The sequence below is a fragment of the Phocoena sinus genome, chromosome 6 (assembly GCF_008692025.1).
Source record: "Phocoena sinus isolate mPhoSin1 chromosome 6, mPhoSin1.pri, whole genome shotgun sequence".
In the NCBI taxonomy this organism is placed as follows: Eukaryota; Metazoa; Chordata; class Mammalia; order Artiodactyla; family Phocoenidae; genus Phocoena; species Phocoena sinus.
This window is the reverse complement of record NC_045768.1, coordinates 109,790,443-109,800,692: the sequence shown is the minus strand read 5'-3', so window position 1 is coordinate 109,800,692 and position 10,250 is coordinate 109,790,443. Positions and strand designations below refer to the sequence as shown.

The window sequence follows — 10,250 nt, the reverse complement described above, 5'->3', positions numbered from 1 at the left end:
AGCACGAATAGAGGGCGGGGTTGGGGGGTACCCAACTCCTGAGCTGCCAGGGATTGGGGCAGCCGCCAGCCACTAACCCCAGAACCCTGGGCAACAGCTTTGGGAAACATGTTTTAGATTTTAGGTGGCTGGGCTGCAGGAGAGGGAAAGGAACCCAGGGAGGATCGTAGAAATCCAGTCTGGGAAGTCCTCATGACGGCCCATTCAGTCCCTTCAGCAAGAGGTCAGTTTCCCTGGATGCCCCCAGCAGAGGTGTTAAGGCAGAGGACAGGAGGTGGGGAGTAGCTGAAACCAGACTGGTTGGTAAGTGCCCTTGGGGCTCAGAACAAAATAGCCACCTATAGCTTCGAACCCCCACCTTGGGTAGGTCTGCAGTTTTGAGCACAAGGAGAGTCTTTTAAAGACCTTGTTCTTCAAGGAAAGAATATAGGTAGTGTGGTCAGGGTTCTGTTTACATTTTCACCAGGGGAGGCCAACCCTAAATGTGTAAATACTGGTAGTTCAATCCTCTGACATTTGATACATTTTTAAAAAGTCTGTTTATAAAAACACATCTAGGCCTTGGGAGCAGGTAGACAAAGTAAGATGATTGCACCCTGGCTGGGAACAGATAAAAATGCAGGGAAAGTAGATGCAAGCTGCTTTCAGGCCAGGGGGAGTTTGGGGAATTGAAAGGAGGAGGAAGAGGCCAGGCAGAGGGCTGAGCAGGGGACTGGGATGCAGTGTCCACCAGAGGCGAGGGGCCTCCATGGGAAAGGCATGAGAACTTGCCACTTTCAGCCTTTCCCATGCTCTTTTCATTGAAACAAAAAATGGACAAACCCCTTCGTGGTCCCAGAGAGCCTGGCAAGTGATAGAAGAGATGGACAACATGGGACAGAAAAAAGGCATAAAAGATGCTAATCTGAACATCCGTTCTCATTGACAGTGTCATGCTCAGTTAATTAATGTGATCCGAGGGTCTAGGGCTTCATGAATCTCCAAAGGCCAAAATGCAGAGGCTGCAGCCCTAGAAAGGGGGCTTGGAGGCAGGGGACAAATGGGAGAATTCTAGGGTCCCTAACTGGCTGAGTTCCACTCTGAAAGCACAACAGAGTCCACTTTTTTCTGTTAGTGCTGTCTTTGGGACATTTTGCTCCGGGTCTAGTGGGATGCTGGATTAGTCTGCTCCTTTGGAAAGCTGTGAGGCAAAGATGCCGTCTCAGGTTTGCCCCCAGTTTAGGTGGCCTGTGCCTTCTGAGGGGCTACTGATGGAGCTGGTGGTAGTGGTGGTGATGGAGGGGAAAGTGGGAAAAGTAAAGGAGGAGGGGGAAGTTCCTGGCTTAGTTATCAGCCCAGGGACCCCATCCTGGTCTGTACTAGTGTGGCCTCTGGTGTGCTGCTCCCCAAAGGGCATGCATTCCGAGTACTCCAGGGGAGGTGACAGGATTCAGGCTGAGGACCACTGAGCAGCTGAGAAGATGCGGGCTGAGGGCCGCCTGGGGTGCCTGCAGGAGGAATCCTGCAAGGATGAGGGCGTGCTAACATCTTCCCCTTTTCTGAGGCCCTGAGCTGAGCTGCAACCAGCCTTACCTAGGCGGGGAGACTGTTTCACAGGACGGGGGCTGGGGATGATGTTTGCGATCCTTGTAGCTGATGGTGTACCCACTGTGCTTCACATTACATCTGCCTCCTTCAGCTAAGCAGACAGGACTGGGGTCCAACATTTATTCTGGGCCCGTGTCTCCTGTCTCTTTTCCCTCACTCCTACCCCTTCCCCTGAAAGGGAGTCAAAGGGCACGGGAATGGTTGCACACTCCCTTGCAGACGTTCTGGTCTTGTGAGATATTACTTTTAAAATAAATCTGGTTTAAACTAAATATTTTCTTAAAAACTTCAGTCTGTTTTTAGGGAAAATACAGATCTTTTCGAGGTATTTATTATTTCAAAAGCAAGGGCAGTTTGTATCTTGTGTTTTGCTCATGAGAACTCAAAATAAACTGGACCTGAAAATAACCAGGCCAGAGGGCCATAAACACACATTTTATGTTTACGGGAATTATGGCTCAATTCCCTTCAGCGTCTTTCAAATCTCGTTTTCCCTTATTTTCTTAACCAACGTAGTGGAAGTGACTCTGGGCATTCCTTTAAGTATCTATAATGCTCTTCTGTGAGGTGAACCCCAGAACGTGCTAAGAGGCCCGGAAAGAACATGAAACCCAGAGAGTGGCAGCAAAAGCAGTGTGTTCTTGAAGATGTCACCCCAGCCTCACCTGCTCCAAGGATGTGCTTCTTGTGACGCCTTAATTGCTCTGCATTTCTGTCTGTCAGAGGGTGGGGTTGAGTCATTGTACCTGCTGGCCACTTAGCCCCAGAACCTCTAGGACAATCTAGAACCAGACATATTGTCTGAAGTGGCAGAAAGAGTCTCCCCTAACTGGGGTTTTGTGGTCCCTCCCTTTCTTGTGTACCTTTTGGCGAGTGACGGTGGCCCCAGAAACGTGGTGGTGCTCGAAGTACACATCTACAAAGCAGAATCAAGTTTGATCGGACTCACGTCTGTTTCAGAAATGAAGGGCAGGAAGAGCTGCCCTTGGCTCTTCGGAGGTTTCATTTCTCATGAGCATTTTCTTGTTGGATCTTGGGGTGGGCCTGGGGTATTTGGTGAGTGAGCCCTTGTCCCTCCTCTTTTCCCATCCGAACAGATCTGTGGCGACAGGGTGGGGAGGGGCTGATCCAGTTGCAGTGATGACTCTGGAGGGGCTGATTGCTCCGTGTTGATCAGGAAACAGTTAAGTCAGTGGAGAAAATTGGAACTTGCTGGGTGCTTGTAACACACCCTCCCCCCGCATTTAGCCCCTCTCTCTCTCTTTCTCTCTTCTCTCCTCCCTTTCTACCTTCCTTTCCCTCTCTACCTCCTTCCCCTTTCTCTCCTTCCCTTGCTTCTAATTTGCCTTCCTGCAATGTTTGGATTTATAGGGGTTTTGGTGTCACAGAACCTGAAAGTGGTGAATAAGACACTGGCTCATCCTTAAATAAAGTCCTTTAGAAAAAGATTTTTAAAAATTGAAATATGACTGACATATAACATTGTGTACAATAATTAAGGTGTACACTGTACAAGAAACATCTTAATGTCCACTATGATGGGTGGTGGGAATTTGCATTTTCTCCAAATAATCAATGACTAGATCTTCACATTAACTGGCAAATGTGCTGCTGCTCTGGAGGGTCTTTATTGATAAGGGGGAACCTTTGCCAGGTAGCCACATGTGTCTGTAAAGCTAAAATCCTTACTCAGACTGAAGGGAACAAGAGATAATGCACATGAAGGGGCCTCACTCTGGGTGGCATGATGTATATATACATGGGAAGTGTTACTAGTGTCATTATGGTGGTCCTAAGAGGTATGATAAATCTGATCTTCGCTACTTTGTAGTAAAATATAGATGGAGTTTAGAGCAGAAGTGGTGTAAGAAAATACACCTCACAGGATCTATGTCAACTACTCACTCACATTCTTGTTTCAATCAAATCACCTACACACACAAGCAATATTTTCTTCCAAGCCGGGAGGAGAGCATTCAACATGCAGAAGAGGAAGTAATTGTAATTTTGCATACACGCTCTAAGGAAATGGTAAGGAATAGACTTCAACTAGTCTGCAATACAGTCTGCGGTTCAGGATAAAATATGAAAGCAAATGGTAGCTTAAAGTGCAGGGCTTCGGACAAACCACTCAAGTGACTGAAGGGTCTGTTTGTGTCTGGAAGCCCCGGTGCCTTCCCAGTTCTAACTGCAGTGTGGCTCGCATTCCAGTTCTGAAGCCTCCTTTGCAAATTCACAGAGATAGATTTCTCTAGCCCTGGCAGTTGCTTTCAAACCCTTGCTAGTTTCTTCCAGGGCCTTTGCTTCTAGACGAGGGCTCGCCATGATGGCTGGGTTTCAGGTTAACAAAAAGAAACCGTTTTATTGTCGATATTAATGGCAAACCTCAATGTTTACAAGGCTTGGGTTCAGCAGATCAAAAGCAGCTTGGCTTGACTTCTCAATATTCTCTGGAGCTTAGACAATTAACTGCAATTTTGCTCCTAACGAAACAACACAGGGAAGTTCGTTCCAGAAACGCTGAAGGTAGTCTTTCAGCAGAGATTTTTTTTTTTAACCTGTGTACAACCTGTCAGAATCTAAAACATTTGTCCACTGAAGCTGAGCTGAGTTTTGAAGGAAACCTCCTTAAGAAAATGTGTTGGCAAAGTGTCTTCATTTGCAACGCCACGAGCCTGTTCAGCCCCGCATTCCAGCTTGCCTTTCTGGATCCGGCAGACTGAGGTTTCCCTGGTAATTTGGGTACACCGAGTCTCCAGTTAATGACAGATAATCAGCCTTTGGGTCATTCGGTCATTCTCTTATTACAAACCCCTCCTGCTCTCTCTGATCTCCTTTCAAACTATATTTCACACAAACAAATAAAGCAAGACAGGGACAAGTTCTTAAAAGAGAGAGAGAGAGAAATATTAGAAACTCCCGATACAGAATGCTACACAAGGAAAGGCAAGCTAAAAGAGGATAGGAAAGGACATCTTATCCAAATGAACATGTTGTGTACAAAACATTAAAGGAAAAGGCTCTGGATTCTGTTAAAGTGACAAAAAATTAAAATAAAAATAATTGCAGGCAGAAAAGTTATAACATAAACAGAGAAGGCAGGATGCTTGCTGGAAATGCGCAGCACCAGGAGGCGAATTTGTTGTTACAGATTATATATCTGCAGTGTGATTGGAGAGGCGAGACTTTGTTTCATTTTCCAGGAGAGAATGGATTTCCTTTTAATACTTGTGTGAGTGCCCACTTAAGTTAACACAGGCCAAAACCTCGAGGAACAAAAAATGGAATTGCATTCTTATTGCAAAGCATCCAACTTCAAACGAAGGAATTGGTTGCATACAGAAAAAGCAGAATTCCATTCAAAACACATTGAGAGACTCCACTAGATGCGGATGACTGATGCTTTTTTTGTTTTGCTGACAGAAGGCACAGATCATTCTTGGGGAAGTACCAACGAAGCCAGTTCTCCCTGCCCCCCCCCCCCACGGGGTCTCCATTTGCCCAGTCTACCTTTGGCTGTGACTCCAGAAAGATAAACTTCTGATTGGCCAAGGTACATCTCTGACCACATCCCTCTGGGAAAAGCCTGGGAACGTGGAGCTCTAATAAGAGCCCTGGGGAGAGTGCCCCAGTGCCATTTTCCTGCCCCTGCCTGCCCTTAACAGTCCCTTTTGGCCCAAGTCCAGGGCTCCTGAAAGGTCAAAGTCTAGCCGCTGGTGTCATCTGCAAGCCCTAGGTTTTCAGTCCTAAGAGAGACTGGAACTTATTGCTCAGGACTCGATCGACTCAAGTTCTCCAAGTCAGAGGGGCAGCTGGGGGATCAGCAGGTGACGAAAGTGTGACCCCTACATTGTCCTCAGCTGTGTCTGGCACCCCTCGACTTGCCAGCGGAGCTGGCAAACAACCCATGTCTCTCCCATGTTAAAGAATCCACACTTCCTGGTTTCTTCTAGGCCCAGAGTAAATGCCACCTCCTCCAGGAAGCCTTTCCAGGTACGGCTTTCCTTCTCTCTGCTCCCGCAAATCAGGTCTCCCTTCTTCTGAACTCCGTTCTGATGCCCTCTCCCCCAACCCCCATCTGCTCTCCGGTCGATCTCTGGGCACACATCTTTCCCCTCCTGTGACTGTGGGTTTCCTGAGAGCCCAATCGAGGCACTGTACCCAGTAGGTGCTTAAACAACTTGTATAAAGGATGACAGAGAAATCTGGTGAATTCTGCGTATCCCAGTTGCAATCGGATTGCAATTTTCTTTGTTTTGAAAGCGACCAAAACTAGCGGTGGAGGCGGACGTCGTCCCGAAGGGCACAGACCTTCATCTCCAAGCCCTCGGGAGAAGCAGGGGAAGGCTCCTCGGCTGGACCGCGCGTCCGAGGGCTCCGCATCGCCGGCGTGGGATGGAGAGCGGGGACCCAGTCCGGCCTGGTCTCTCCTGGCCCCTCCGCCTCCTGAGCTGTGGAGCAACAGCTGGCCGGGCGGACGCCGCGGACTGGTCTCTCTAAGCCTTGGTTTCCGCATCTGAGCAATGGGGTAGCTACGCCGGCCGCGAGGATGCGCATGAAAGATGAATGAGATCAAGGCGCGCGCGGGGATGGACGCCGGACGCACAGGCTGCGCGCAATAAATGTGTTTTCTCTTCCTTCCTCTTGCGTGTCTCGCCTTGACTTCCAGCCGCCGCGACCCCCAGCCCGACAACCAGGGCCGGGTCGCGCCGGAGGGCGCCACCGGGCCTCGGGGCCCCAACCGCGTGGGCCGCCGGCGCGTGGGGGAGATGCGAGCGCGGGCCGAGTTTAGGCCGCGGCGGGCGGGAGGTCACAGCGCGGGGCGGGATGGGACGGACCTCTGCTCCCCCTTCTAACCCCGCTCAGCTCCGGGGCTTTTCGCCCGAGGCGGGCAGGAAGGGGTTAACGGCGCCCCTCCCCCCCCAGCTTCCCTCCCGAGGTCTCATTAGGGAACCCTCCCCGCTATTTTCAACATTTCCTCAATCAAGGGCCTTTAAATAGAGCTGCACAAACAAATTGGCGGCAAAAGCGTAGATCTTGTCACGATTGAGACCAATCCAATATTTCAGCCTTGTTTGCTTTGCAATTACGGGCAGGCTTGTGGCTTCGGTGCCACCGGGGCAAATCTGCCGCCGCCCGCTTTCTCTCCGCACCGGGCGGCGGAGGAAGGACCCGCGGAGCCGGCGCGGGGAGGGGCGGGGGGGGGCGCGGAGAGGAGGCGGGTAGGGGGCCGGGCCGGGGGCCTTTCCTGCACCCGGTACGGAGGCGCGCGGAGCCCAGTTGAAGGGCTTCTCCTTCCCGGCCGAGCGGCTGGGGCGCACCTAGTGGTAACGCACCGTGCAGCGCGCACATGGAGTCCAGGGTGTGCCCTTGCCCAGCTTCCTTTCTCCCCTCTTCCGTTCCCCTCTCGTCCATCCCATCCCATTTTCCTCCTGTACTTCCAGGCGGTTTCTGGATTTCCCGCTCTCTCTCGCTGTTAAACCTACTAGCCGGCTCCGTGCCGTTTTCCATGGCTGCTTATTCTTGTTTGACTTTTTGTGCAAAGTAACTTTAACTCGGTTGCAGGAGGATAACGCTCCAAGGCGTCTGGCCCGGCTCCCGCGGCCGCCCAGTCCTCCTTGAACCTGCTCCTTCGGCCACTGCGGGCTAGCCTAGTTGGTCTCAGCAGAACAGTAGTTAACTCGAACCAGTCCTAAGCCTTATATTTCACAGATAATTATATCTTGGCTGCTGTTTCACAAAATTGTAATATTTGCTTTATACCAAGGAGCATTTTTAAAGTCAAAAACAAATACTACTTTTCAAAAAGAAAATATGATAATAAATCTCTTTTTATGGATTTTCTCTGTATATGTGGAAACCACATGATTTAACTCCTCGACCCCCGCCCCTTCAGGCGGAGCTGAAGTTATACAGATACCGGCTTTTAATACACAGTCTCCGTGTCTGGGGGGAGGCACCTGCATTTGTCACGTTCAGTATAGTTTCCAAGATTTCCCACCCCACCCTGACCCGTGTAGCTGAGCGCAACAAGGATTATAATATAATTAGGTCTGAGATGTGAGGTCCATTTTCATACGAATTCAAGAAAGATGGGCAAAATGGGTAATTAATCCACAGTTTCATATTATTTTCTAAATGACTACCCATTTTCCTCTGCTGTCCAGATGCGAAAGTTGAGGCAAAGAAATATTTTTATGAGACTCTGGGGTGCATATTAAAATATGCTTCTAATGCATTAAGGATCTACATTTCTTTGCTGGTGGTTATAAAAGAAATCCATAGCTGTTCTTGCCAATTAGCAATCTCTTTTAGGATTTTTTTTTTTATAATCCCACCTTCATTCTTCTAGATTGTCATGTTATGGTTCTCAATTTTATTTAAAGCGAACTTCAGAAATGATGGTTTCATGAAATTGTGCGATGACAAAGACACAGAATAATATTTCAAGTCCGTGAGTCATGCACACCTATGTGTATCTCTCATGCAGTTTTCTAGCTGCTTGCTTTAGTATGTCTATAAGAAATACAAAGCAGTAGCTAGAAAGAATTCTCTCTTCACCAAAAGAATTGGCTTGACATATTATTCAGTGCACAAATTATATTACTTTCATGTGTGTTAATCTGTTTGGTATTAAAACTGCTAGAGTGTTTTAACCATTAACATGTTTTACCACGCCACTTGCAAATTCGTGATCTCAAATAATTATAAAGGTTTTGATGTTAATCCCACGTTAAGTGAACAACTATGAAAATACCCTGAAAGCATTATTATGCTTATATAAATGCCAACAAACACAACTGTACGGGGAACACGATTACTTTTTATCTGACATTATCGTATAGGGCTACACATTCATTTCTTTTTAAATCAGAGCAGTTTTCAATTACTTTTTAACAGATTTTTTTTTCAACACAGCATTTTGCAGTGCCTACAAACCACAGCAACTTTGTCCTGACAGATACATATTTTTCCTTCATTGTTATTCATTAGCTTCTTTGCAAACTCACTATAATAGAATAATATCAAAACATAGAAAACAATTATTAGACTCTACATATTTATTTCAGTAAGCTAATGATATTAAAATTAAAAACATGTGCCTGGCATATAAATGTTTCTCTAAGAATTCTTTTTTGGATGCATAGTTATTACTTTTTAAACCAACTCAGATTTTCAAGTACTGATTTTTTCCCTCTAAACAGGCATTGCATTGTTTTAAACAGTAGCTCCTGGAACAGTACCACCCTTAGTATTTTAGACTTTCAAACGACAATTGGAATTGGATAAATACTTTCAGCTGGGAGCACTTTCCTAATACCTTTGTAGGTAATAGGAGTCCCTACTTGTGCTGGGTGACAAACAGTGCACTGGACATTCAGATTCTACCCTTTGTAGAACCTACCAGAAAACAGAGTTTTCCTATAAGATTGCTGTGGTTCATCTAAAAAAAAATTCTGTGAAGATGTAAAATCAGAGGAAATGAGTGAATGCTTTTTCTCATGACAGTTATGAAATGATGGCTTAAAGAGGGATGCAAAATATGACACAGGAGGAATGCAGAAACATAAAATCTAAAAAAGAAAGTTTCCTTAGGCAGCATCTGGCTCTTTGTGTATAACAGGAGAGGCATGGGTTGGCTCTGCAAAACCAAATAGATTGAGTTTGTTTGTTTCAATTCAGTGATTTTTAAAATAGATTTTTCACTGCGTGAAGAAGACCCATCAAGGAAATATATACAAATTCTTGTATATAGAAAATACTAGCTACCTTGACTTTTCATATTGGGTTAAAATATAAGGACCTTGCACCTACTATACCACTGTTCTTTCTAAATGAGTGCATGTTGTCATAACTGGTGTCAAAAAGCATTGATTTTTTTTCAAATTGGTGTTAAACTGGAGTAATAAAGTATATCCATGAGAGGATTTCCATACACTCCAACTTGTGGAGAAAACGGGGAAAAAACTTTTTCAGGAAGAAACCAGGCAACTTTAACTGTTATTAATCTGGGATAAATGAAGTGAGAAACTGCCTCCTTACGTTCCTAGTAATTCTTTCCGCTTTTCCAAACATTGTTCAGTTCTCTGAATCTTGTGCTAGTCAAGTCAAGATGATGTTAGCAATAAAATTACATAATCTAATCAAGCGGCTATTTTTGCTCTATTACAAATACGAATTATATGTGGGCTGTTGAAGTGCTTTTTCTTTGAAAGCTGAATTTTTCCTTTTTCAGATACAGTGATATTTAAAGAAGTGTTCATAAGGATAAATATGATGGTTCATCAAGGTTAAAATAGCTATGTCAAAAAAGTGGCATTTGAGTCCACTCGGTGTGGGCTGTGCTTTGTAAATTATAGTGCTTTTAAAATCACGACCTAGGTATTTGTAATGAGAACATCTGAGAAGAGAACTCAAGTGTCCTCAGTGTACACAGGCAAGAACGTCTGAATATGAGGAAATAACTAGATCACACACTGAATTTTTCTCATTGCCTTAGATGCTAGGAGTTTTAAATTATAACCTCAGATACATCTGAACAAATAGTAAGCCAGATATATTTTATTGTATTATTGTTTATACCCTGCTTCATGTTAGAAATAATTTACAGCAGTTTTTTTTCAAGGATTGGTAAGATAAATTAAAAAAAATCTGTTTGTAAG

The 10,250-nt window shown here is 45.8% G+C and overlaps 1 long non-coding RNA gene across 1 annotated transcript; it reads left to right on the top strand.

Annotated features, from left to right (window-relative positions):
- The first annotated feature begins 5,152 nt into the window (after positions 1-5,152).
- Positions 5,153-6,228, top strand: LOC116755308. Its single transcript, XR_004350318.1, has 3 exons — positions 5,153-5,414; positions 5,541-5,580; positions 5,851-6,228. It is a non-coding gene; the product is annotated as an uncharacterized LOC116755308 (long non-coding RNA).
- The last annotated feature ends 4,022 nt before the right edge of the window (positions 6,229-10,250 follow it).